Raw genomic sequence first — 27,415 nt, forward strand, 5'->3', positions numbered from 1 at the left:
TGATCCAAGAAGCGCACGTGAGTCCACGTGTGCCTGCATGTGTCCCCAGCCTGCAGGGTCCTGGGGGCTCCCGACGCTTGCACAGAGCCAGGACAGGTTAGCCAAGGAGAGATGCTGCGCTGGCAGCGCCTGTGCCCTCCTCCCCAGCTGTCCCAACCTCCCCACCCCCGGTGCTCCGGCTCTGCCCTGGGGCCTCTGAGCACTGGGTGCAGCGTGGCTTGGCTGGGGCTGCAGGGAGTGAGAAGAAAGAGGAGCTGGCTGGGGCTCTCGAGGACGAGGGGGCAGGAAGCTCTTTCCATGGGCTCTCAGGAGGGGCAGATTGCCCAGGTCCCATCTGAGGAGAACAGAAGCCACCTTCACCCCCACCCAGCCCAACACCTTCTACTCTCTCCTGACGCCCTGCCCGCTCCTGAACTCCTTGCCCTCCACCTCAAGGTCAAGGACCTCCTTCCTGTGTCTGAGGCTTCCCCAGTGCCCCAGCTGGAATCTGCCTGTCCTTCTGTAGCTCCAAAGTAACCTCTGGACAGTCTTTAGTTTCAGACTCTAAGATAGTTCAGAAGTTCGTGAACCCACTCCTGAGCCACCCTGTGCATGGGCCCTCAGCTTGATCACACAGGTCCACACTCAGTACACACACACACACACACACACACACACAGATGCCAACATGTCAACAGCTGATCCCACACAGGACACACACACTGCTCAGAAAAAGATGGGCATGGCACAGCGCTCTGCGTGTGGAGGTTCTGGGACAGACTGAGCCCCTGCACGGGGCATTGCCACACTCAGAAAGCAGGACTGGCCTGTGGAGGAAACTTGGCCTTCCCAGGGCCACCCCTCCACACACCTGATGGGCCTTTGAGCATCTGGCTCACCTCCATTAACATCAAGTCCTGGACCAGTGGCATCAGGATGTCCTTTCTTAAATCTAACTTATCAAATCAATTTCCTATTTTTTTCACTCAACAAACATTCTTGACACCAGGATGCCCTGGCAGAAGGAAGATGTGCTGGTCCCCTGAGAACTGTGTGCCAATGGGTAAGATGGAAGTGGTTGATGGGAGCAGAGGCTTCCGTGGTCCTTGGGTGGCTTACACCACAATAATTCCCCAGGGTCCAGCTAAACAGGCCTCATTCCAACAGGAAACACCATCACCTCCCTCTGACCCACTGAGTCTCCCTGGGCTCACTGCGGAGTGGAATCCACCCTGCACTTGGGACCCACCTAACCACTCAGGGTTGAACCAAGTCCCCACGCTAAGCTCCATCCTGAAACAGCAGTGACATGGCTAGCTGTCTCTCTGCTTCCTCCTTTCAGGAGCCCCTTCCTTCAGACAAGTCACCCAGAACCCGCCCCCAGCCACCCTGCCTGGAATGCCACAACCAGGGGTCCTCCTCTGCAGTCAGAAGCCCTCCGCAGGGCACCGCACTGCATGGCCCCAGCTCCAGGGATACAGGCCTCCCTGGAGGGGATACAGGCCTCTGCCCCTCATCCCCCAAACCCCAGGGGCGGGCGGGGCTTCTGAACCCTCCACACAATCTGCTCAGTGTGGCAAAAAATGACTCACAAGTCCTGGGGCCTCATGGGGGTGATGTTCAGGCCTCCAGGGTGAGGTCACCTCGATGGGGAAGCCCAGGAATAGGCTAGGTGGGGCAAGCCTGGGGTCCACTGCAGGGTGTCTCCAGCAGGACTGGGGTCAGCCTCAGCCTTCAGACCACAGCTGGAGTTTACAACAAACATCTGCTGGGAAGGTGGGGAGGGGCCAGGAGCCCTCCCTGGGAGAGTGACCCAGATTCTCTCTCTCTTCTGCCACACAGGAGCAGCGTGTGTGCGTGCATGCGTGCGTGAGCGCGTCCGCTTGCGTGTTTGTGTGTGTGTGTGTGTGTGTGTGTGTGTGTGCAGTGCATGTTCTCAGTCCTAGCAGGTGGAGGAGGGGAGGGAGGAGGCTTGCTGAAAGCTCTGGGAAATGAGAGAGAAATCCTCCCAAATCCCTGGCCACTGTCACTAATAGCTGAAATATGCTCTTGACAGGAAAGTGAAAGGCCCTGGACTGGGTCTGGCCTCGCTCCTGGGAGCTGGAACCCCAGGCTTGGCTGTCAGGTGGGGCTCAGGCTCTGGGTGGTCAGGGGGTGTGGCCAGCCCTAACCCCACCTCAGGCCTTCCTGACACCTCCTTTCTGGGCATTGTCTCCCAGGTTCTCCTGGTGCTGCTCTGGAAGGCAGTAAGTTCCCCATATGGGGACTGTACAAGTGGCAGGGCTGGGGTCAGGGTAGCTACCTGTCAGAATCTCATGCCAGGTACGTGGGGATGAGTGGGGAAGGGACATGCACAAAAAGATCTGGAAGGCCCTTTCCAGCCCAATCTGTCCCCTTGGTGTTCATTTCTAACCACGGTGCTTGCCACCAGGAACCCTGCTCCCCAGAAGTTGGCTGGACCTGTCCCTGGAAGGCCAGACCTCAGGGACCATGAGGTCCATCCCATGAGGGACCAGGGAGAGCTGGACCCAGCCCAAGAGCAGCAGGTTCTGGAGCCATGGCTTGGGTGGGAGGAGGAGGTTGGTGCCCGTGGGCTGCTGGCCATGCCCGGCTCTTGTGCACACACGTGGGTGCAGAATCACACTCCCAGGGGCACGCTCCTTTAGCTATGTGGACACAGATGGACACACCAGGACACCCTCCACACAGAGACCTGCACAGCACACCTGTACACACCTGAGCCTGAGATTGCCCATAGTGGCACACATGTACCCTGCACACAGGCAGGGAGTAGACTGCTCAGTTCCCCTTGGGCTACTCTGGGCCCGTGTATATGTGTGGAGGTTTCCCCAAGAGCAGCCACTGGGCGTCCATGCCAGATTCTTAGGACACTTCCTGGAGGGGAGACTCCAGAGGAAACCCCTCCTCTGCCCCCATTCCAGGTTCCTCGTGTGGGCCTCTGCCCTGGGCGCAGCGGGCGCTGCACTATCTCTCCAGGGAGGTCTGTTCCGCCCCAGTCCATGCATGCTGGACACCCCAGCTCTGCCCCAACTCCTGAGAGCTGGAGTCCTGCTCCTTGCTGAGGACCCCAACACCCCACTGAGCATGAGGGGTACCTTACGTTCACCCACTGCTTGTACGACTCCTCCCTCTCTGGTCCTCTGTCTTCATTCTGCCTGTTGGAGGATATGGGGCCCAGCAGGAGGAGGCAGCCAGTCACACTGTCCTCTGGGCAGCCCTCGCCCAGTGCATCTGCTTCCTGAGCCCAAGGCAGCCCCCAGCTGGGCAGGGCATCCTTTGTCCTCATACATTTCCTCCATGGCTGGCCTGCTTGGTCACCATGCTGGGGAACAGTGCCCACCCACCAGTGCTGACCTGCCCACTGCTCAGCCTACCTGTGGCAGGCAAGGAGCAACCCAGAGGTGACCCTCTTCCAGGGTGCCTTGCGGTGGGCCCCAGGCCTGCTCTCAGATTCAGGGCCTTTGCACAGGCTGTTTCCTCCGCCCCTGGCACCTGTCCCTCTCCATCACTGAACACACCTCCTCTGCAGGGAGTCTATTCCAGCGCTTCCCCTGGGCAGCCTCCTCCGGCTCCCCACCCTTCTCCCCTGGTGCACACGCCTGCTGACCAGTCCCCATCCCCCGTGCTGGTCAAGCTTCCTTCCTGAGCAGACTATGGGCTGCTTGAGGGAACGGCCAGGGCCTGCTCATCTCCACAGGCCCTCCAGAGGACACGCAGCATCCAGCAAGTGTGCTGAAGGAACGGGTGATGCGGACACTGGACATCCCTGACAGGTTCCAGCTCTGAGCAGAGACACAACTTTCCTTTGAAGGGGCTGCTCTCCCTGCCTGTGTGGCCCCGCAGTCACAGGTTGGCCCTGGTCCAGCAAATGCCATGGCAGGTGTATGCTGTGTGATGGACAACTCGCTCTCAGAAAGCATGCAGTGCCCCTGGGGACAGTGGATCACACGGAGACACAGGAGGGAACCGCAAGGCCTGTGACGCAGAGCTCAGGAGAATGTCGCTGTCACCACTACCCTCATTTGCTGATTATGGACAGAGTGCCTGCTGAGGGGCCAGGACTGGGCTGGAGCTGGGGCATAGCCACCTGTCCTGGGAGCTCACAGAAGACACCTTCCACAGGTGGAGGAAAGGACGGAGGGGCTAATTCTGGAGGCCAAGGAGGGCAGAGGCTCAGTGGGAGAACTAGGGAGCCACAGCCTGATCCATGCCGTTCACCACTTTGCTCTGCGATCTCCAGCAGCTCACTTAATCTCCTTGCAACTCAGTTTTCCTCATCTGTAAAATGAACATGATGGGTGTATTTACCCCACAAGGTAAAGATGCTTTTTTTTTTTTTTTTGGTGCCAGGGATTGAACCTGGGGGCACCTTAGCACTAAGCCACATCCCCAGTCCTTTTTAATATTTATTTAGAGACCGGGTCTGACTGTGTTGCTTAGGGCCTCACTAAGTTGCTGAGGCTGGTTTTGAACTTGTGATCCTCCTGCGTCAGCACCCCGAGCTGCTTTCAACAGGGCCTGGGACATAATAAGCATTCAAGAAGCCGAAGTGCTGCTGTTGTTTGTTTCATCCTTCGTTCACAGCAGCTCCTGGCTGGGCCTGCAGCAGTCGGCAGGCAGGAGGGTGGTGAGGGCCAGCAGCTCTGCCTGCCTGGCTGCTGTCGGGCTTGGCTTCCTCTGCTCACGGAACCCAAGGATCCAGCGCATCCAGGCGGAGGAGCACAGAGGCAGGCAGTATGGTTGGGGGAGAGGACAGAGGCCCGAGGATTCCCTGGGGGAATCCTGAAGTGGATGGACGAGGAGGCTCCTGGCTCTGGAAGCACTAATCGCTGTCGTTATGTTCCTAAGAGTATGTGGAGGGGGCTTGTGCAGTGCGCCATGGGAAGGGGGTGCAGATCTGAGTGTGGCAGGGACCAAGGGAGGGGAGGGCATCGTCCCTGCTAGAGGAGGAGGGCAGAGGCTGAGGAATGCTCTCACCTCCAGCGACCTGGGAGGCCCTCCACGCTACCTTCCCAGGATGCAGGTGCCTCGGTTGAGAGCCGTGGAAGTGGCTCTTCAAGCCATCCTGGTAGAATAGGGATGGGAGGGGGAAGGAAGCAACCTGGGAACAGACAGGATGAAGGGGGCTTCCGGTGGGCTATGTTCTAGGCACACAAGTGCCTTGTGGGGGGTGGCAGGGTGAAGAGGGGGCTGCTTTCTCCTGCTCAGCCCTCTGCTTCTCCTTCTCCCTACTTGAGCCCCCCACCATCAGCCTTGTCAGTGTGACATTAATGGGTGACATTATTAAGTCAGAGCTTCTCCATTTGTCTGCCAGATTGGGCCTCGGCCGTGGAAGAATTGCTAATTACAGCCACAATGAGGAAATATCAGTGATGGACGTCAATATTATTGCCTCCTATGTCCCTGTCTGTTTATTTGGAGATGAAAAGAGCCCTGAGGCCATCTCTCCAGGACCCTGCTGAGTGATGGCAGAGGGGAGCAGAGCTTCTGTGGAGAAGGGACACCCTCCAGCTTAAATCATTCATTTCCCACTGAGGGCCCAGGGCTGGGGCTGAGGGCAAAGTAGGGACTAGTGATCCTGCTCCCTGCACTGGTGCTCCAAGGACCTCAGATACATCTCTTTTTGCTTCTCTGGGTCTCAGTTTCATCTTCTGCCAAATGGGTACAATAATTCTAGTCCTGTCTATCATGCAATGTGAAGGAGCGAGTGAGGGGCCAAAGCAAGGCTTTAGGAGGGTGATCCATGGTGCACAGGCGGCAGCTTTGTGGACTGGAGGAGACAGGTGGGATAGCTAAGAAACTGGGGGTGCCAAACCAGGGACAGACATTTCCCAGCTCAGTGAACTCTCAGAAGCGAATATCTGCTCCTCCTATCCCCATCACGCACTCAAGATGTGGTGGAAATTAAACAAACAGTAAGGACAGAGAGGCAGACTGACGCAGCTGTGCAGAAGGCCAGCCACCTTCTGGTGCCCCTGGGCCCACAGGCCTTGCCAGGCTTCTGAGTCACAACCCACCCGCTGCAAGAAAGGCCCATCACAGGCTGAACTCACACACAGGCGACCACTTGGAGACCCACACCTAATCTGAGGACCGGGGCACAGTTGAGGAGCACCTTCAGACTCGGCCGGGAACATGTGCATTGGATGCCAGGGTGACCCATCCAGTGTGTGCAGACGAGAGAGAGGCAAGCACACCCCAGAGCACAGAGGTGGGAACACAGATGTGACGTGGTGTCTGTCTGTCTGTTTCCCTCTCTCTCCCACATCCACACACACAGCATCTAAGGCCCAAAGCCGGGTTCTTCCTTAGGAACCTCTCTCTGCTGAGAAGGAAATGAAAAGCCCCATGTAGCCTTCAGGCACACGTGGCCTCTCGAGTCGTGGCCAAGCCAAGCAGCAGCGATTAGACTGGCTGGGAAGCGAAGCCCAGCGTGGCCTGAATATTTCATGGGAGATTTTGCTTCACAGAAAATCCCTTCTTCGCCTCTGTGCATGTCAGGGTATAATTACCCATTAGGTAGCCGAGCAGAAACCCGGGGGCATGCGCAGCGCCTGGCCCGGCCGTCACTCTGCCTCTGCCTGTCTCTGCCGCAGGCTGGAGTGCCTGGCCAGGCCTGTCCCATCTCTCACCTGCCCCCATCGGGGCGCAGAAGGAGGAAAACTGATGGGAAGTGGAGCGAGTGTCCTAGCTTAGGGTCGCTTCTGTCCTAGGTTCTCCAACTCTGCCAGTTCCCAGCTGGGGAAGGGTGAAAGTCTCCTCTCCTTTTGCTGCCACCTCCTCCTCCTCCTTCCCTATCTTTCCAGCCAGTCAAACTGTGGTTCCAGAGTAAAAGGCACGCGGGGAGGGGAGAGCGGTGGGGGACAGGCCAGTACCAGAGGAAGGGAGGGAGGACATCTCCATTGGTCCCTGGAGAGCCTGATCCCCGCCCCCCACAAACACTCACTCCACACATATAAATAAATAAAATAAAGGTATTGTGTCCATCTACAACTAAAAATAGTTTTAGAAATATTATGCTAAGTGACAGAAGCTAGGCATAAAAGGTTGCATGTGATCTGACTCCATTTATATGAAATGTCTAAAACAGGCAAATCCCAAAACAGGGAAGTGCAGTAGTAGTTGCCAGGGCCTGGGCAGAACAGAATGGCAGTCACTGCTCCCGGGGACAGAGTTTCCTTCAGGGTGATGACAGTGCTCTGGAATTAGCTAGTGGTGATGGCTGCACAATCTTGTGAATATAGGAAAACCACTGGACTGTACACTTCAAAATGGTGAATTTTGTGGTATGTGAATTATATCTCAATTTTTTAAAACCAAAATTGTTCACAATAGAACAAAACATATCCACAAGCCATATGACTGCCTGGGTCCTACATTTTTTAACCTTTTAAAAATTATTTTGAACCTGCGGTTTACATGTTTGTCTACTCACAAGAGTGGGAGCTCCTGCAGGTGGGGCCCTACCTGAGTCCTGGCCATGTCCCCAGAGCAGCTCCCCCAGGGCAGGTCCTTGAACTACAACAGTGACCACAGCAACACGCTATCCAGGCCACACAGCACACTTTGCAGACTCCCTCAGGCAGGCTCTCTTCCAGACACAACCCACATCTCAGGCGAGAGCACTGAGGTCCAGGTTCAAGGTCACTTGCCTTAAGGTCCTATGGAGACAGAACTGGGAAGAGAAGCTAGGCCCTCTGATGCAATGTGACTTAGGGCAGCCAGTGGCCAGCCCTGGTGGGCAGAGGAAGGTGAACATAGAAGGCTGACAGCTCTGCCATTGCTGTCTTGGGATCCTCCAAAGGTCTGGAACCTCCGAATCAAACCCACCTGCTGGGTATGGCCTCAACTCCCTTTGACAAACGAATTCTGCTTGAGCCACTCCAGCCCAGGTCCTGTCTGTCCGTCACACTTCCAGCCTTGGCTCAGTGTGTCCCCTCCTTGAAAGTTCTCCCTCAGCACTGGTTCTGGGTACATTCCTCTGCTCCTGAGTAAGACCTGAGGTTTGACTTCATTGCTTGCTGCCCCCTCCCACAGGGCTCCCTCCTCAGCAAGCTCTGCAGCACCTTCGGGATGTCCTCCTGACCAAGATGCAAGAATAGCACCTGGCTACGGGGTCACCCAGGACCTTGTCCAATCTCAAGCTAGGAGTAAGGTGACTGGTGTCTCAGGGTCTGAATGTCAGCAACATGGAAGGCCAGGGTCGACTGGCAGGGGAGGGGAAAGGGGCACTGAGGGGAAGTGGGGAACTGCTTTTGGTCCCAGGAAGTCTAAGCCAGAGTCCAACACAGTGAGGAAAGAAGTCGGGCAGCTATCACCTCTAGATACATGACAACCCCCAAAGGCACTGCTTAGTCCTCCTGAGAAAAGAAAGGAAGGAGAGAGCTCCAGCATTAGGCACCCCCTGGTCATCCCTGCCCAGTGGTGGGGGAAGCAGCAGCAGGGTGGGAAGGCAGTGGCCACCTGACACCCACCTGGACCTCCTGCCATCTTCCGTCACCCTCCTGGTCAGACTGAGCCCTAATCCTGTGCATACCCTGAATCTTGAACCTGATTATGGTCACAGACTGTGCCTTGACCCTGGCAGGGTCAACTGGCTCTCAGAGAACTAGAGGAGGTTGCAGATGCTTCATTAGCTCTCTTCCTCCTCAGGGAAGGGTGACAGATCTGGTGTGTGGGCGTCAGAGACAGGTCCCAGCTCTGAGTGACTGCTAGTGGCTGGGCCCAGGGTGGCTCACGGGCAGCTGGTTTTCTGACCTTCCTGAGACCAGCACCTGGCATGCCTTCTCTGGCACCCGGCGCCATGAGTGTCTAATGGATGCCAGCTCCTCTCTGAACCCAGGCTCCAGGTCTCCTCACAGAGGCGGCCACTGTGCTTCCTCAGCCCCGCACCACACTGGCCCAGCGCCACCTCCCTCTCTCCATGGGGCCAGGAGAAGCTGTGAATTGCTGGGTGTCTGTCCCTTCCCTTCACCCCACCCTCCCTCAGGCCTTTCCTGACCCAGATGCACATCGCAGGGCCCCTACTCAGTGTCCTCAGCTGGCTGGCTGCTAATCCCTGCAGAGGCGTTAACTGATAATTAAGATGTTAGCTTCTCTGCCAGGAATATTTTGGTTTTAACAGGTTGCTTTTAGAAATGGGAAAACCTTCAAGACCCAGCCAAAGACAGGCTGGGATGCAAGTGGCGGGTATGGGTAGTTTGTCTTGCGGCCCTTTCAACCTCACTGAGCCCGGCTCCTCACCAACCCCTTACCTAAGGAGGACAAATACAGGCGTGGATGCCAAGAGCCTTCCAGTCTCAGTGCCACACCAATGAAGTGATGCCACTGGGCAAGAAATGAAACCTCCCGAACCTCACGTGCGGACGGACGGGGAAACGGACGTTGACTTTGCAGAATTGGGTGCAAACTGACCAAGCGGAAGAGCAAAGCCCTAGTGCCTGGCCCACAGGAGTCCTGAGATACGGAGAGCCCTCCCAGCCCCCAGCTTCCCTCCGCCTCTTCCTGCATTGAAGGTGACTGTCAGTTTCCACTCCCCCGCCTCCTCGCGCTACGCCTGGTGGATCACTGAGACTATTCTCTCACTTCCTAAATCTCTCCCCAGGCAAAGATCAATGGAATTGAACAGCGAGGTCTGGACAGACATGAGCCTATGGGGACACTAATCAGATGGCAGGAATGGCGCTCCAGGGCAGCAAGGAAAGAACACTTAGTAAGTACCGTCACAATGACTGGCTGGGCATTTGGATCCCTACCTCAAACCACACACACGAACCCATTCCAGAGGAAATAGAGATTTCAATATTTAAAAATCTTCTAAGCAACTAGAAAACAATATAGGACATTTTTTTAAAAACCCAGTGGTTAGAGCAGAAACTCTAAAGGAAAAGAGTTGCAGATTTGAACAACCAGAATAATTTTAAACTTTTTTTTTTTTTTTTTTTGCAGGGCTTTATGTTTGCAAGGCAAGCACTCTACCCACTGAGCTATATCCCCAGCCCGATTTTAACCTTTTGAGGAGTTAAAAATAAATAAATAAATAAACTCAAATTTAAAGAAAAAAAAAAAGCACAAACACCAAACCTGTAAATAACTGTTTGCAACATATAATAGATAAAAGTTAAATCCCTTAACCCCTTATGCATCAATTTGTGCTTACAAATCAATAAGATACATTTCACTGCCCCTCCCCCCATATTATTGAAACCAAGGCCACCTGTGACCTCTGTGTCACAGATGCAAGGATCAGCTCTCAGTCCAGCTGACATGCTTGAAACACTCCCTGCCATCACACCTGCCTGGTCCTACCACCCCCTTTTCTGATCCTCCTGTTTCCCAATCTCTAGCTGATGGAGTGCCCAGGTCTGGGTCTCTGGTCCTTCTCTCTTTTATCTACCATTCACTCCTTCAATACTCTCATCCAATCTCATGACATTAAATACTTTATTTAAGCTGATGAGCCTAAATTTGTATCTCTAGTCCACACCTGTCCCCTGAACTGCAGTCTCCTGTGTCCACCTGTCAGTGGCCTGCTCCAGGTCTCCTTGCATGTCCAGACCGGGCTGGATCATGGTGTACAACCTGAACCCAGGCTTGCTTTAATTCTCTGTCATCACCCACCACTTTGAAATTCTGAAATTTGTTTTTAAACAAAGGGCCACACATATCCATTGTGTTTTGGGCCCCACCCATTGCGCAGCTGGTCCCATCCAAAGCTGAGCTCCTTCTCACCTATACACAACCTGCTCTTCTCTGCAGTTCCTATCTCTGCTAGGGGCACCCTACGCTACAGGTTGAGCATCCTTAATCAGAAAATCCCAAATCTATGTCAAAATACACCCTACTGTCATGAATAACTAAAAAGAATAAAATTTTTAAAAAAAATCCCAAATCTGAAATGCTCCAAAATCCGAAACTCTTTAAGCACTGAAGTGCTACCACAAATGAAAAAGTTCACACACTGTGAAACTTCATCTCATGCACAAAATCATTAAAAGTATTACATAAGGTACATATAAAACATAAATGAACTTCACGTTTAGACTTGGGGTCCATCCCCAAGATATCTCATTATATGCAAATATTCCAAAATCTGAAAAAAAATCAGAAATCCAAAACACTTCTGGTCCCAAGCATTTCAGAGAGGGGATACACAATCTGTATGTGGGCCAAAACCCTAGAAGTCATCCTCCACTCCCTTCTCTCTCCCACACACCACCTCATCCAATCGCTCAGCAAATCCCATCGGCTCTTCCTGGAGCCTGCACTCGGAACCTGCCCAGTCCTCCCCACCTCCATCCAGACCCCTGGTCCAAGCCCCGCCATGTCCTCCCTGGAGCATTGCAACCAACAGCCCCCGGACTGATCTCTCTGCTTCACAGCTGCCCAAGGATCTGGGCAAACGCTCCGCGGCTCTCCACTGCCTTCTGAGTAAAAGTCAGAACACTCCGCGGCTCTCCACTGCTTTCTGAGTAAAAGCCAAAGCCTGTTCGGGGTCCACAAGGTCCCGCTGATCCCTCCCCAGCCATGCCCAGCCTCCCACACTCACCCCGTTGCAGCCACTAGGACCTTTCCCCTGGGTGAGGCAGGGCTAGATAATCGGGGCTTCACATGTGCCCCCAGCCCAGGCCCTCCTGACTCAGTCCTCATGCACACTGCTCCCACGGTCTGGGACACACTTCTCCCAGACATCTACACAACCCTCTCTCTTCCATGCCACCCCTCAGCGAGGCCTGCCCTGACGACCAGATTCACGTTTCCCATCCCCCTGCTTCTTTTCCTCTCTCCTAGCGCTCAACACTCAAATACGTGCTGCGTTTCACATACTTATCCCTCCTTCCTTGGCTGTCTCCACTCCACTTGCACTTAAGTTCCATGGAGCAGGCATATATATATATATATATTTTTTTTTTTTTTTTTTTTGTCAGTTTTGTACACTGTTAGGTTTCCAACCAAAACACCGTCCAACATGTAGTAGGTGCTCAATAAATAGTTACTGAATGAATGGACACAAGCAAAGAAAAATGAGCAGAGCACCTGACAGGAACTGGCAACTAACAAATGAAGAAATAGAAATGGCCCAAAGCCCGCACGACTGCGCTCTGTGATCATTTCCTTAATGATCAAAGAAATGTAAAGTGAAAGTATTTTTACAGATTGGCAGGGTTGTAAGTGGCTGGTGATGCCCATGGTTGGCAAGGGCAAATACCCCTTGCATGGTGGAAGCCTCAGTCAGCACAACCTTTTGGGGCTCATCTGGTTGTACAGAACAGATCAAATGTGGAAATGTACGTGCCCTCCAATCCAGGCAGACCACTTCCGGAAACACTGACGTACCCACAATGCAAGAGCACACAGATGCTCAGACTAGAGGTTCCCTGAGTGAGGGTTATAAATAGCCAACTGCTGGAAACAGCCTAAATGGCCACCGACAGCATGAATAATTGATGAAGAATTCACATAGAAAAGGATAGGGAAGAACTCTGGACAAGTCCGGGATGGTCTACACGACACATCGTTCAGTGAAACAATCAGTGGTGGAGTGGAGGGGGACTAGCATGAGCCCGGGTTTTCCCTTCAGGCCTGTTTATAAGTGCATAGGAAAAATCTGGAAGAAGACTTATCTAAGAAGAGAGAAAGGATCATGGGAAGGCTTCCAACTGCACACTTCTAAAGCCTTCCAGGTAGGGAAGTTAGGTAGGTTAGGTAGGTCAGGTAAATATGTAGATAGGCAGGTAGATAAGTAGGTTATATAGGTAGGTAGGTAGGTTAGGTAGTTAGGTAGATTGGCAGGTTAAGTAAGTAGGTGGGAAGGTAGGTAGGTTAGCTAGGTAGATAGGTTAGATTGGTAATAGGCAGGTTATATAGGTAGGTAGGTTAGGTAGGTAGGTTAGAAGGTAGATAGGCAGGGTAAGTAGGTAGGTAGGTTAGGAGGTAGATAGGCAGGTCAGGTAGGTTAGGTAGGCAGGTATAGGGAGGGAGGGAGGTGAGATAAGTAGGTAGACAGACGGGTAGGTAAGTAGACAGGCAGGCAGACAGGTAGGTAGGTTGGTAGATTAATAACATATAGATAACACATCACCTTCGTAACCAGAAAATGATTCTGTTTGGAGAGAAAACACCTCCTCTGGCCCTATAGTGTTCATGGACCAACAGTAGGGCATTCCACGCCCCACGCTGTGGCCCTGCCTCGTCCGTGTGGCCTCCCCCACCTAGCCAAGCCAAAGCACAGAACAGAACAGTTTTCTATTCCTGATTCTGTCACAGCCCCGCACCCGCCTCACGGCCCTGCTCACAGGCACAGAGGCCCAGCCCAGCCCACTCCATGACCTCCGCAGCCTCGACTCCGCTGTTAGACAGCCAGAGGGACAACAAGGAATCCTACTGCACTCCCGAGGCCAAGGCTGCTGCCCCCACCAGCCCTGAAACCAGGGCACCAAGAAGTGCCCACTGATTAGGGTCTGAGAAGGCTGGGCTACCGCTGGCCCCAGCACACCTGCCACAGGCACTGGAGGCAGCAGATCTGAGGAGACTGGGTGGACCCAGGAGAGAACTGGCCAGGTGAAGAGGGAGACTGGAGATCCAGCCCCCATGGGATTACCACATTTAGCAAACACAAGTGTATGGGCCAAGAAATATTTGGGACATTGTTACACAAAAGAAGCGATTTGTTGTCTGTCTGAAGTTCAAAATCAACTGGACATGTATACTTTTCTCTGCAACCCCAACTCTCACCCCATCCCTTAGGGGGCAATGGACCCAAAAGAGGGTCTTCAGCTGGGATGCCCAGGAATAAGGGACCAGAAGTGGAGATGGGCGCATTCCTGGTGCAGGAAGGAGCATCCCCTCCAGGAGGAGTTCCACAGGGAGCTGGGAACTTCCAGAGCAGGAGCCGTGCGGCACCATGATGCAGGGCAGCGAAAAGTCGGAGTGACGGCAGAGCAGGGGGAACCCCGGATGCAAAACTCCTACAGAGTACTTGGCAGATGTGGGTCAGGAAACGGAACCTGAGCAACCATAGACACTGAGCATGTAGGCGCCTAGGTGGGCTGCAGGAACGACGTGCCCCCCTTAGCGTCCCAGGATGCAGCTGGTGAGGACAGATGGCTGCAGGGTTGGCCCACCTTCTCAGAGGAGGAAAGCTCCTCTGTCGGGGTACTGCAGACCCCCAGCCCTTCGGCGTGGCCAAGATGGCGCCTGGCAAGGTGCCAAGGAAGTGCTGAGAACAAAACCAGGTACCTCCAGCAGACTAATACTCTCTGCCAACAAGTGGCGTATTTTGAGGAAGTTAATGTGATTGGCCATGGGTCCTCGTGGACACTGCATGATTGCTATATCCACACTATTGTGCTCCATTACTGTCCATGCTTTCCCCTCGTGATCTATAAGCTGATTGGTTGTTGTATGTAATGTAAGGCACTTGCAAGAGCGGCCCGCGGCTGCTGGCCAGCCAGAAGAAGCAGACTGCAGAAAATAAAGAACTTGCCCTGATCCGGTTTCGTGTTTCTCTGCGGGCAGGGGACGCGACAGATGGTGCCGAAACACCCGGACTGAGAAAAAATATAAGGGTAAGTTCACATAAGTTTTCAAATCAAGAAAAATTAGTTTGAGAGTTCAAAAGGTGAGACGTCTCGAGGTTCGCGGAGCAGCGACAATTCATTACAGGAGGTTCCCCAGCAGAGGGACAATTCATTACAGGAGGTTCCCCAGCAGAGGGACAATTCATTACAGGAGGTTCCCCAGCAGAGGGACAATTCATTACAGGAGGTTCCCCAGCAGAGGGACAATTCATTACAGGAGGTTCCCCAGCAGAGGGACAATTCATTACAGGAGGTTCCCCAGCAGAGGGACAATTCATTACAGGAGGTTCCCCAGCAGAGGGACAATTCATTACAGGAGGTTCCCCAGCAGAGGGACAATTCATCATAAGAGGTTCCCCAGAGGAGGGACGATTCATCATAAAAGGTTCCCCGTGGGAGGGACGATTCAAGTGGTACCAAACTGTGTGCGTGTGTGAGTGAGCGTGTGTGCGTGCGCGCGCCTGTCTTTTGTTTGTGTGTTTAAACTAGTAAACTACCTCGTAGTCATGGGAACGGATCTGTCTAAGATTAGAATGCAGCGGCCTCTTAGAGAACTTTTAAAAAAAATCACGGAACACCATTGAAGGCAAACACGGCCTTCAAGTTCCTAGATACTGTAGAGAAAGTCTCTCCGTGGTTTTTAGACGAGGGATTATTAAATCTTCCTCAGTGGGAACAGCTAGGAGAGGATCTGCGTGACGCGGAGAGACGCGAGCCTTTGCCAATGGGAACTCTGGCAATATGGTCACTTGTTAATAATCTTGTTTGATGCAGCAAGGTAAATCAAAAAACCCTTTTAGGGATTTAAAGGGGCCTTTAGAAGAAGGAAGTCAGATCTTAGAAAAAATTAAAGAGGAACGATCATGTTCTCAGTCTTCAAAAGAGTGGGAACATAATATAGTAGCCATAGTCCCCACAAGTATTGGGAGATAATTGTTTCATGATTTTCTGCATTCAAACCTAATCTGATTTCTCAACCAGGTAAAAAAAGGGTTAAAAAGTCCTGGGTGATCCTCCCTCCCCCCTGCCTGGCCTTGTCAAAGCCTACAATGGATTATAAATTACAGCAGTCTCAGCGGGAAGGAGGAGGGGTAACCTAAAGAAAAGAAAAAAAAAAAAAAGGGGTGTCCGTTTTAAACTTAACTAACTTATTTTCTAGGATTCTTTGTTTGTTTTGTTTTTCTTTAATGCTGTATTTTTGAGCTCATAATTTTGATCCTACATACCTAGGTTAATGATTTTTTTCTTTTTGATCAGTTCTATTTTTTATTCAACTGAAGTTTTTAAACATCTGTTTCATTGCAATGAACATTTACCTATAAAGTTACAAGGCCTTTAATTTTATGTTATCTGTATGTCGTGCTGTCTAATGTCATATTTTGTCAAAACTGAGTGCTCTTAAAATTAAAATTTAAAAATGGATCCAAATACTTTTATTCACGTGATTTAAAAAGGTTCAATTTATATTGGGTAAACTAATAAAAGTAAAATATCTTTGAAAATAACTTACAAGTCTCCAGGTGGTCAAACTAATGAAATGTTATTGTTAAACAATGTCTAATATCAATTGCTTCTAGGACTTTTCTTCAGCAGGAAAGAGGCAACGGATCCTGTTCAGGACACTTGTCTGATATCTTGGTTTTTATAAAATAAATAAATTGGAGTTAACATGTATGGGATTACTCAAATGTGTTTGTAGAGACGTCTGGTTAATTTACAAAGTTAAAATGCTAATTGTTAAATAACATCAAGTACTTTTAACTTCTTAAATTACATGGGGTATCATACTTAAACATTCTTGGTGTTTTCATAGGTTGGTAAATAAAAAGAAAAAGGAAATGTTTCTGAGTAAGAAAGTCTGTGTGTAAGTAAAGGACAAGTTTCAACAAGTCTCTTAAGTTTTATTCTTTAGAACAATTAGTCTTAAAAATTGGGGTGTATACAATTATGGTTAAACAACTGTTAAAGTATTGTACTGTGTTACAGAGTCTAAATTTTTCTTTAAAAACTAATTTGGTAAAAAAAGGTGTCAAGGTAGTTGTGAAATGGTTTCTAGTTGTATATTAAATGTGTTCATATTTTTCAGGTATACAAGTTTTAAAGCAGGAAATTTATCAAGCTGCTATTCTCCAGATAAACTTGTCTGTAATGGTAATTTTAAGCTTATAAAGAGTAAATTTCATTGGGGATTAATTTTTATCATTTAGTGTTCTACTAGAGGACCTGTTATCAATAGGATATATGTAAAATTGGTTATATTTTACACTGAGATAAAAAATTTCAAATGTAAATGTATTTCTAAACATTAGAGCCTGACTTGTTTAAAGGTTAATTTTGTGAAACATGAAAATATTTTGCCACTTTGACACACAAAAGGAAAGTTAAAAGCTCTCTCAGCCTTTCTTTGATTCATGTTTTAGATACAATGTTAAATTGTGTTAATTATAAAGTTTGTATAGACTCAGGAAACAGTATATGTAAACTACTTAATGATATTTAAGGAAGAAGCAAAGATCAACATCAGAATTAGAACACTTAAGATCTATAAAGAGTCACGCCTTACCTGAGATAAGGCTCTGCCTCCCACCTTACTGCATGTTAGAGTGACTCCAAAATAAGTCAGACTTCAGCTTATTTAAAGTTATAATCAAAAGATTGGTTTTTGTTGTAAAATTACTATGATCTCAAATAGGAAATATAATGTGGTTCTCAGTCAAAATTCAAGATAGCTATTATACAAGCAGAATATATTTTTACTCTTGCTAATTTCATTTTGTAAAACTGTTACCTGTTAATGTTTTGCAGAAGTAGCTGCTTCAAAAACACGCGACCTAGGTAACTTATGATAATAAGCCATCACCTATAGAACAGATAGTAGTAACTTCCAGAACTAATGCAGACTCCAGTTAGATAAAAGGGTAAATAACTGTAAAGTTATGAACATTAAAGTTAAAGTCCAGTACTCTCACTTTATGACTGGTGAAACTGGCTTGCTGGATGATTAAGATCAAACTTAGAGATTAAAATTATGAGACTAGAGGATGAAAAATCACTCAGTGCATCTGCTGCAGAGGAGGGTCATAAAAAAAGGGAGACATCCCTTAATGCTTCCTAAAGAAGTCACCTCATCAAGGAGACCCTGCCTAACCAATGGTACTGGAGGAGCTAAGAAGCTGCTCTTCAGTTCTCTACAAGTGACCCCTGTGGGAATTCAGCTGACTCCTTTACAAGACAGGAACCAGGTCAATTTGACCAGCTTGATCCTAGACACCCAGCAAAACAGTAAAAACCAAAATATAGCCATTCTTGGGCATTTAAGAGAAATAATAATTAAATGTAACTTAAGATGTACACTTATGTTAGTCCACTAGAATAAAGACTGGAAGCTACAAATAAAAAAAAAAAAAATTCTTCAGCAAATGTGCCTGATAACAATCAAGAAAAACTGCCAGAGTCAGAAGTTTTTAGTCAGTTTAAGGCCTGCAGATCTTCCTAAGCTACACAGGTAGACTTAATCTATGTTTGCTCGTATGATTACCTAGCCCTAAGTAACAAAAATATAGAGCTCTCTACTAAACACAGGTTATACCAATAAAGAGATATTTTACACAATCAGATGACTTAAGTAGCTTAACTATATTTTTTGGGATATCTATGACATTAAGAGTTAAATGTTGTGTTTACATTCCTGATAACCTGGACTATGTTAAAGTTCCCAAATAAAGGCCTTGTCCTTTCCAGCCTTTGCTAGGTCTAATTATGGGAACAATTTCTCAGTTCTTCCACCTCCTGGTGAAAGATTGACTTCTGTCATTTTCATGATACTCAGTGGCATGTTCCAGATGCTGCAACATTTACTTTGTACTAATTTCATTTCAGTACTCATGTCTTTTTGTTCTTCTATCATAGAAACACCCACCCCCAGATGACTTTATAACCTGCTCCTCCCCAACCAGACTTCTACCTCGGACCCCTCGATTGACCCGATTTTTAAAAAAGGAACTCCAAACTGCTTGCCCCTCACTGCCCCCTTTCAGCTTCGAAGCAGCCAGAACGACCGACGCCCCCTTTTCCTTGAAGCAGTTGGGAGTTCCTATAGCTAAAGCGGGGAATGAAGCCAGAATTAAGGACAGGTAGTTAGTGTAGAAATAGGGAATCGGGTCAATTCGAGGAAATGAAGCCATGAAGCCATCTGCCTTTACAAATGTCAAGGATCTCCGGAGCCCATTGATTACCAAATTTACCTGCCTATAGGGGATGTAGGGTGCGCTCACTTCTCGGGACTTTCGAAATATCAGCTTTCTCCCTGCCGGGAGAAGTCTGTATTATTCCCTTTAAACAATCCAAACTATGGTCCTTACTCAACAGTACCAAATGATTAAGCAAACTGATAACCGAGACAGGATGGACAAATGGATATAAGATTCTATCCATGATAAACAAAAAGGGGGAATAGAGGAGACCTTCAGGTCCCCTAAAGATAAACTTTCTCTTTGTCTCTTTGTTTGGGTTTTTTTTTTTTTAACTCTGGGTAATAAGGGTAACCCGGTGCTTTACTGGAGCTGCGGCTCAGTTTGTGTGTTTCCACGGAATAAACTAACTTACAACCTCTTTTTAGTCTCTTAGGAGGAACAGTTCAACTATGTAACAAAACAACTGCTTCTCTCAATTGTACTTCAGATTTGTGCTATCTCTCAATGTTAAAATGCTTCTAAGTTCCTGCTGGCAGACTTAATGTGTGTTCCTACCTTCCTACCAGTCCCAGTCTCTGTTACAGATGATGAATTGCCAGTATTGCTTTCCAGATATAAGAGGGACTTTGGAATCACCGTAGCAGTTATTACCACCATAGTTGCATCAGCAGCAGCAGCCACCGCAGCAGCTGTAGCTTTGACGACATCAGTACAGTCAGCAACTAAGCTTAATGAAGTGGTCCAGCAGACAGCTACTGCTCTGTCTACTCAACAAACAGTGGAACAACACCTAAAAGCAGGACTACTTTTGGTGAACCAGCGTGTGGACTTACTTCAAGAACAAATGGACCTTTTACAAGAACTGTTAAGTGTGGGGTGTATTTATCATCTACCAGGACTGTGCATTACACCTGTAGCTTATCATAATCTTAGTTATGCAGCAAATTTGTCTAAAATCATATCTACTCAGCTACGTGCCAATTGGTCTTATAAATTTGATAATCTTACTGCCATTCTTAGATCACAAATTGTTAGCCTTAATTCTACTAGAGTTAATGTAGCCCCTATATCTAAAATGCAAAATTGGTTATCTTCTTCCTTCAGTTTTGTAAAGCAATGGGCAGGAATGGGAGCATTGTGTGTGCTAATGATTATTGCAATTATCTTCCTCACACGCTTTATCATGCGTATACACCAAGTTCATGCCAGAGATCGCATCATTTTCCATCAAGCCATGATGGCCTTAGAGGCTGGCAGCTCTCCTCAAGTCTGGCTGAGCATGCTGGATCGGTAGTCAACGACGGGTAAGGAAGGAGGTAACCGCGTACCGACCTAAGACAGGAGCTGTAGCATGCTCTACAGTTATCCGATGACGGGTAAGGACGATGGTTGACCACTCCGCCTAAGACAGGCACGATCCCAAGCCAGCATTCTTTTAATAAATAAAAAAGGGGGAGCTGTCGGGGTACTGCAGACCCCCAGCCCTTCGGCGTGGCCAAGATGGCGCCTGGCAAGGTGCCAAGGAAGTGCTGAGAACAAAACCAGGTACCTCCAGCAGACTAATACTCTCTGCCAACAAGTGGCGTATTTTGAGGAAGTTAATGTGATTGGCCATGGGTCCTCGTGGACACTGCATGATTGCTATATCCACACTATTGTGCTCCATTACTGTCCATGCTTTCCCCTCGTGATCTATAAGCTGATTGGTTGTTGTATGTAATGTAAGGCACTTGCAAGAGCGGCCCGCGGCTGCTGGCCAGCCAGAAGAAGCAGACTGCAGAAAATAAAGAACTTGCCCTGATCCGGTTTCGTGTTTCTCTGCGGGCAGGGGACGCGACACTCCTCCCCAGGGGGCACCCTGCTGCAGGGGCCTTCAGACCCCACACTGTGTCCCCCACCATTGCCTCTGGCCAAGGCTCATTCAGAGAGCCAGCTTGGGTCAGGGGACCTGATCCTTATGCTCTGAGCCCTCCCACCCCATAGAGGCATGGAGCATGAAAGCCCGCCTTGATTTTACCCTACCTGGGTCAGACGGTGCCTGGAGGCAAACAGACTGGCCTCTGGAGGCCTGGGGAGCAGCAGCCTGTCCAACGCGGTCCCAGCATGCACTGTGGGGAAGAGCAGGAAGGTTAGTGCAATAAATATGGCTTCCTGTTACCCTGGTGGGCCCGTCTCAGCACAGGTTGCTGAGTCAATCCTGTGGCCCAGTCAGATGGGGCTCAGCACTGCCTCCCACCTCAGCATGGGCCTCTCAGCACCCTGGAGTGACCAGCGCTGACTGACCAGAGCCCAGGAGCATCAACTCCCTGGTCTGGCACGCAAGGCCCTGTCCACCTGTCCAAGTCCCTCCCTTCTCCCCGTGTCTCAATGTCTGCCATGGGCCAGCCCCACTTCTGCAAGTTCTGGTCACACTCAGGAATTCATAGGACGGCCTCACCCTGTTCTCTCTGGGGCTCCGTTCCTGCCCATCAAGTCCACGCCCTGCCTCTGGAAGCTTCGGGTACATGTTCTCAGCCCCCAGGATGTCTGGCTTCTGCCTCGCCAGCCCCGCAATACCCTTAGGACCCCTCCTGCACCCCACCCGTCCTCCTGCTTCAGCCCTGACTGGCTCTTCTCCTGGGGACCCATTCGTCCACCCTGCAGACCCCCTCGGGGACTTGCCATGCCCAGAAGCCCTTAACCTGGCCTGCAGGGCGCTAACCCCTGCGCCCTGACCTGTCTCCCACTCACTCGACTCTGGCCATAAGGTTCCCGCCCCCTGCTCTCCTCTGCCTGGCTCCTCTTCAGCCAGGCCTCAGTCCAGGCACCTGGTCAGAAAGCCCTGCTGACCCCAGAGGGTGGGGTCCTCGCCATGACACACGGCCCTGCTCCGTTAGCCACTTATCACGTCCCTGTTTCAACAGTCCCACAGTGAGCTTTCCTCCGGGCAGGCTGAGTGTAATTAACCGCAGTAAAATTCACACTCTCCCGGGTGCAGTTCTGAGTTTCAACAACGACACGCAGCCACGTTGGCACCACCACAACCAAGGTAGGGACCAATTCTATCACACCCCGAGTCCCAAGGGTTGTCCCTTTGCAGTCATGTCCCACTCCCAGTCCCTGGCAGCACAGATCTGTTTTCTGGCTGTAGTTTTGCTTTTCTGGTGCCTATCACGGGGGGCACCTCTCTGCAGCCTCGGGTTGGGCTTGGTTCACTTAGCACAAGGCATTCGTGATTTAGTGTGCCGTCTCACGCCAGAACGACATTCTTTCTTATTGCTGAGTAGTACTCATTGTTTATCCACTCATTAGTTAGCTGAAGAACATTTGGGTTGTTCAGTTTGGGGAGATTATGGAAGGTAGGTTTCAATTGTTATTTCCAGAAACCCAGAGTGCTGGGGACTCGAACCCGGGCCGCCAGCATGAGAGGTTGGCACTCTATGCGATGTGCTATATTGCCTGCACTTTGGGGAGATTATGAATAAAGCCACTACAAATATTCACAAATGGGTTTCTGCCTGAACTAAGTTCTTATTTCTTGTGGTAGGTACCTAGCAGTAGGATTGCCAAGTTGTATGGTGAGCATCTTTTTAACTTTGTAAGAAACTGCCACGCTGTTTGTCAAAGTAGTTGTATGATTCCGCATCCTTACCAGCAACCTAGGAAGGTCGAGTTTCTCTATCTTCCACAAGACTTGGTGTTACCAATTTCTTAAAATTTTTATTTGCTCTTTATAGTTATATATGACATTAGAATGTATGTTGACATATTATACATACATGGAGTATAACTTCCTATTCTTGTGGTTGAACATGGTGTGGAGTTACACTGGTCGTGTATTCATATATGAACACAGGAAAGTTATGTCCAATTCATTCTACTGTCTTTCCCATTCCCATCCTTCTCCCTTCCCTTCATTCCCCTTCGCCTAATCCAATGAATTTCTATCCCTGCCCCCCAATGTGTTATAGCATCCGCATATCAGAGAGAACATTCAACCTTTGTTTTTTGGGGATTGGCTTATTTCACTTAGCATAATAGTCTCCAGTTCCATCCATTTACTGGCAAATGCTATAATTTCATTCTTCTTTATGGCTGAGTAATATTCCATTGTGTATATATACCACATTTTCTTTATCTACTCATCTGTTGAAACGCCAGAACGACATTCTTTTTTATTGCTTAGTACTCACTGTTTATCCATTCATTAGTTAGCTGAAGAACATTTGGGTAGAACCTATTTGGTTGTGTTAACACTTTAAAAGGTCAATGTAACAATGTATAATGAGACCTCACTGTGGTTTTAATTTGCATTTCCCTAATAACTAATGATAAGGAACATCTTTTCATGTGCCTTTTTTAGTGATTTTCATGTGATTTTTTTTTAGTGCCATCACTATTGGAAACTGTCATCTTCGTTTAATTATTTACCTGTTTGTTTTCCATCTCCCCATCAAATGTGAGAGGAGGGGCCTTGCCATCTATTCTCCCAATACCTAGAACTCTATCTGGAACTGGACAGTAGTGGTGGTGGAGACTGGCACGTAAAGAGCCCTTATCATGTGCCCACTACAGTTCCGAGCACTGTTCAAATATTAACTCATTTCATCTTTGCACCATCTGAAGACAGACACATGCTATCAATATTCCCATTTTACGGGTGAAAACTGAGGCAGAGAGATGGACTCAACCAAGGTCACACAGCTAATGAGGTGCTGTGTCATGCTTGGATCCCAGGTGTTCTGCAGTCAGAGTCTGTGGTTATAATCGGACATTGCATGGCCTACAACAGCCACTTACCACCCTTGGTGAAGAGAGTGACCAGGAAGCCATGGCTTTGGCTCTTCCTACAATGACCTTCATACCAGAGAATTTATTTCACTGTGTGTCAAATGTCAGCATATTCCCTCCACATTTCCTCAGCTCTTCCATGTCAGGCCATATGAAAAGTTCTGGCCAATGGGCTGGGAACCAAAGTCACGTGCTTTATGCTGGGCCAAAGCACTTAGGAGCCAGTGCTTGACCCCAACCATTTTCTCTTCCCCACAGTGACCGCAGACCACGTTTCAGAGGGTAGAGCAGCTACAAGATGGCAGTGCTCCGGCCTCCTGGGTCCCTGAGTGACTGTGTGGACCAGATCTTCTCCGTTCTCACGCTGGACACGGAATGGGAGTCCATATGGTAATGGAGGAGAGAGGAAGGGCGCCACCCGCGGGTGAGTGGCTGAGAGTGCAGGTGCCCGCTACCACAGCCCCGCCTCGCCTGTCCCGCCACACCTCCACTGGCCCTGGGGGCATGTTACTGTGTGTGTTTGCTTTGACAACATGTTTGGATGATTTTCTGTGTGACTGAGTTCAAGTCCCATGTGGAAGCCTCTAAACAACCGAGATTTCAGGGGAAATAGGATAATCTTAGTCCCCAAGTTGAAGGGTTCCCTATCCACGAGAGCCAGGGGAGCTTCCAGGCCCTGCACTGGGATCCGCCAGCAGGACAATCCCACATGGAGAAGGAGGTGTGAACTGAGGCAGGTGGTGGCATCTCCGTGACAGTGGGGGCCTTGGCCCACATCCAAGGAGCAGAACTTGACTTCAGATGGTTGAGGCCTCTTCAGAACTTTCTCTTTGACTTGGGTCTGGAACCAGTTCTCAGAAAGGCCCTGGGGCCCCTGCCCACCTGCCCTGGATGGGTAGCCTGGGCAGGCGGGGGCCGGGGGCCTGCGGTGGCCATGAGCTGCAAGCTTAACTGTACGCTCATATTGTGAACTTGCTGGCGCTTTACTTTGGCAATTACACTCTTAAGTGTTGTGTGCTCCAGTGGGCTAGTGACGAGAATAGGGGAAAGAGGCAGCCCCTCAAAATGACAGGGCACTGGCAGCAACCGAGGGAAAGTGTTTAACATTCATAAACACCCAGAAATTTGTTTTCACTTTCTCCAAGAAGTGAGACTTGGCTGCAGTGAAATACTCCTCCTCCAAAAAGTACCGGGACAGCACAGCTGCCCCAGGCCCCTGGAAGGCTCCTCCACCATGAGGGCTTTCCAGGCAGCCTCGGACTCCAGTGTTTGTCTCTGTACACCCACTGTGCGCCTGGGGCTGAACTTGGGCCAGGGTAGCTGTAAACTGTGGTGTGCAGGGTGCTGGCGAGCTGCGGCGGGGACTGGGTGGGGGTGGGCCGTGCTTGTTTAAAGTGAAGACGCCCCTGGGACACAGGCAGGCTCAGTGAGACCCCGCGAACCTGTGGGACAGGGGGCTTCCAAAAGATGGCCATAGAGTCCCCTCAGAGGCTGCTGGGCGAGGCTGCTCCCTGGGGAGGACTGAACCGGCTTGGTTAAGAATTAAAGGGCGTGGCCGATGCCCCACCACTGAAAGCAACGTCCTGCAAGGAAATGGCAATAATGGCTTCATATTTTCCGAAGAAATACCTGGGGACGCGTGTAAAGGATGCGGGACCCACCGCGGTAGTCTGGTGATTTCTGTGGGTAAGGGAGAAGTTGTTCACTGGCCCCAGGTCTTCACCCAGCTTGGGCACCTTACATTCAGGGGGTCTCAAGGTCACAGGATTTGTTTAGATAAGTTCAAGAGGAGGAGCCCTGCTCTGAATTCTGCTGTGCTTTCTGACTTTTTTTTTTGGTACCAGGGATCGAACGCTGGGGGTGCTTAACCACTAAGCCACATCCCCAGCCCATTTTGTTTTTTATTCAGAGACAGGGTCTCACTGAGTTGCTTAGGGCCTCACTAAGTGGCTGAGGCTGGCTTTGAACTCACGATCCTCCTGCCTCAGCCTCCCGAGCTGCTGGGATTACAGGTGTGCACCACCGCCCCAGCCGCTTTCTACTTTTGTTCCCTGTGGACAAGTCTCTGGGCCGGTGATGCTGAGAATGACTGTCCTAGGGTCAGGTATCTGGGCATGGCTCGTGGCTGGAGTGGGGTCAGCAGGGCTGGGGTCAGCTCAGACCCCTGGCTCTAAAGTACACCTGGATCCTCCTGAGGGAGGAAGGGGTTTAAATGTGAACTTTCTGGTGTGTTCGCAGAGGCCGGGCAGTGGAGGAGGAGGAATGCACAGGCGGCTGGAAAACGCCTGACTGGAATGGCTGGGGCGGGGGGACAAGTCCCGGAAGGCAACGGAAGGGTTTCCTCTGAATGGTTCTTGCTGGTTGGCTGGGCTTTAACTCAGAGTCCACCAAAGGTTTTTGGACTGAAAACAGGACAGACGTTCAAAGGCTAACGGTGGGAGAAGTTGCTCTGGGGAGCTGAAGAGGAGCTGGCCCAGGATTGGTGGCACGGGCAGGGGTGGGTAGGAGCTGAGTGAGCACCATGGCCATCACCGCTACCGTCGCGATGTCACAGGGCGCGCCCAGGGAAGCGCCCTGCCAATCGCTCTCTATACGCTGACGCACACTTCCGCAGCACGCCAAGGAGGCCGGTACTGTCAGTGCCCCCATTTTCGGAAAGGGGAGATGGAAGCCAGAAATGTGAAATGACTTGCCTCGTAAGGGATGGGGCTGAATATCAAACCCAGGTTCTATAGCTCCAGCCATGGTCCCCAAGAGTCCCCGATGACATTAGGTTGGTCACATTAGAAATGAATGAAAGTCTCCTAGATGCCATTGGCAGGAGTTGTGTGTGGATGGTTGGATCTAAGTTGGCTAAAAAATATCCTCTTTTTGCCACTTACTAGCTCTGTGACCTTCAGCGGGTTCCTTCGTGTCTCTGGGTCCGGTTCCTTACCTGTCAAAACGTGCTTCATAAGGTAGCCGAGGTTAAAGAGAGACAGCAAGCGAGGCAGAGAGTGACTCGGACATTCCCTGCCACAGAGCAGACACCCCACAAGAAGCAGATACCCTCCTCAATGAAGCCACAGACAGAGGCACCCGTCTCTGGGATTTCAAGATGCTGCTGGAGCTCAGACGTGTGTGCACCAGCTCAGGGTGGGGGTGGCCCCAGCCACACAGGCCCCAAGCCAGACACCCCAGTTTCAACCCAGAGTCCTTCCTCTCTCCCTCCCTCAGCCTCACGTCCATGGTCAGCCAATTCCAGAACACTCCTCAAACTCGTCTTCTCCCCAATTCTCCCGCAGTCCCCTCTGGCCTAAGGTCTCACTGCATCTGTCCTCTTGCTCTTTGTCCCCCCTCTATCCATCACCACACATCGGAAATCAGAATGACCTCTCCCAGTCGCAAATCTGACCTCATCCCCGTTCCACTTATAAACCCTTTCAGGAAGCCTCACCAAGCCAGATGCAGAACTCAGAAACCCAGAGGAGAAGTCTGACAGATTTGACTAAATAAAGATCTAAAGCTTCTATATGGCCAAGGATACCATAAACAAAGTTAAAAAGACAAATGGCCGACTAGGGAAAATATTTCTGCACACGTAACAGGCAAAAGTTTTTAAATTCCTAATATACTAAAAGCTCTTTTATAACAATAAGAAAAAGGCAAAAAGAAAAGAAAAATGGGCAAAGGATCCGAACAGTCAGTTCACAGAGGAAAAATACAGATGACCAATAACTGCAGGAAAAAATGCTTGGCCTCGCCAGGGAGAAGCAAAGTGAGTGCTAGAACCATAGAGAGAGATTCTTCTAGAGTGGCAAAAATTAACCATATTGACAACGTTCAGTGGGAAGGATGGTGTGGGGAAATGGTCACTCTCAGATACCAAGGGTG

At 50.1% G+C, this 27,415-nt stretch overlaps 1 protein-coding gene across 1 annotated transcript in view; it reads right to left on the reverse strand.

Moving 5' to 3' along the window:
• Positions 1-27,415, reverse strand: part of Lingo1 (leucine rich repeat and Ig domain containing 1) — a 79,979-nt gene that overhangs the window by 46,452 nt on the left and 6,112 nt on the right. Inside the window, exon 2 of the mRNA XM_047539870.1 lies at positions 20,795-20,880. The gene's annotated coding sequence lies outside the window, so the exon portion shown is untranslated. The remainder of the gene's footprint in view (positions 1-20,794; positions 20,881-27,415) is intronic.

The sequence above is a fragment of the Sciurus carolinensis genome, chromosome 2, assembly GCF_902686445.1.
Source record: "Sciurus carolinensis chromosome 2, mSciCar1.2, whole genome shotgun sequence".
Lineage (NCBI taxonomy): Eukaryota > Metazoa > Chordata > Mammalia > Rodentia > Sciuridae > Sciurus > Sciurus carolinensis.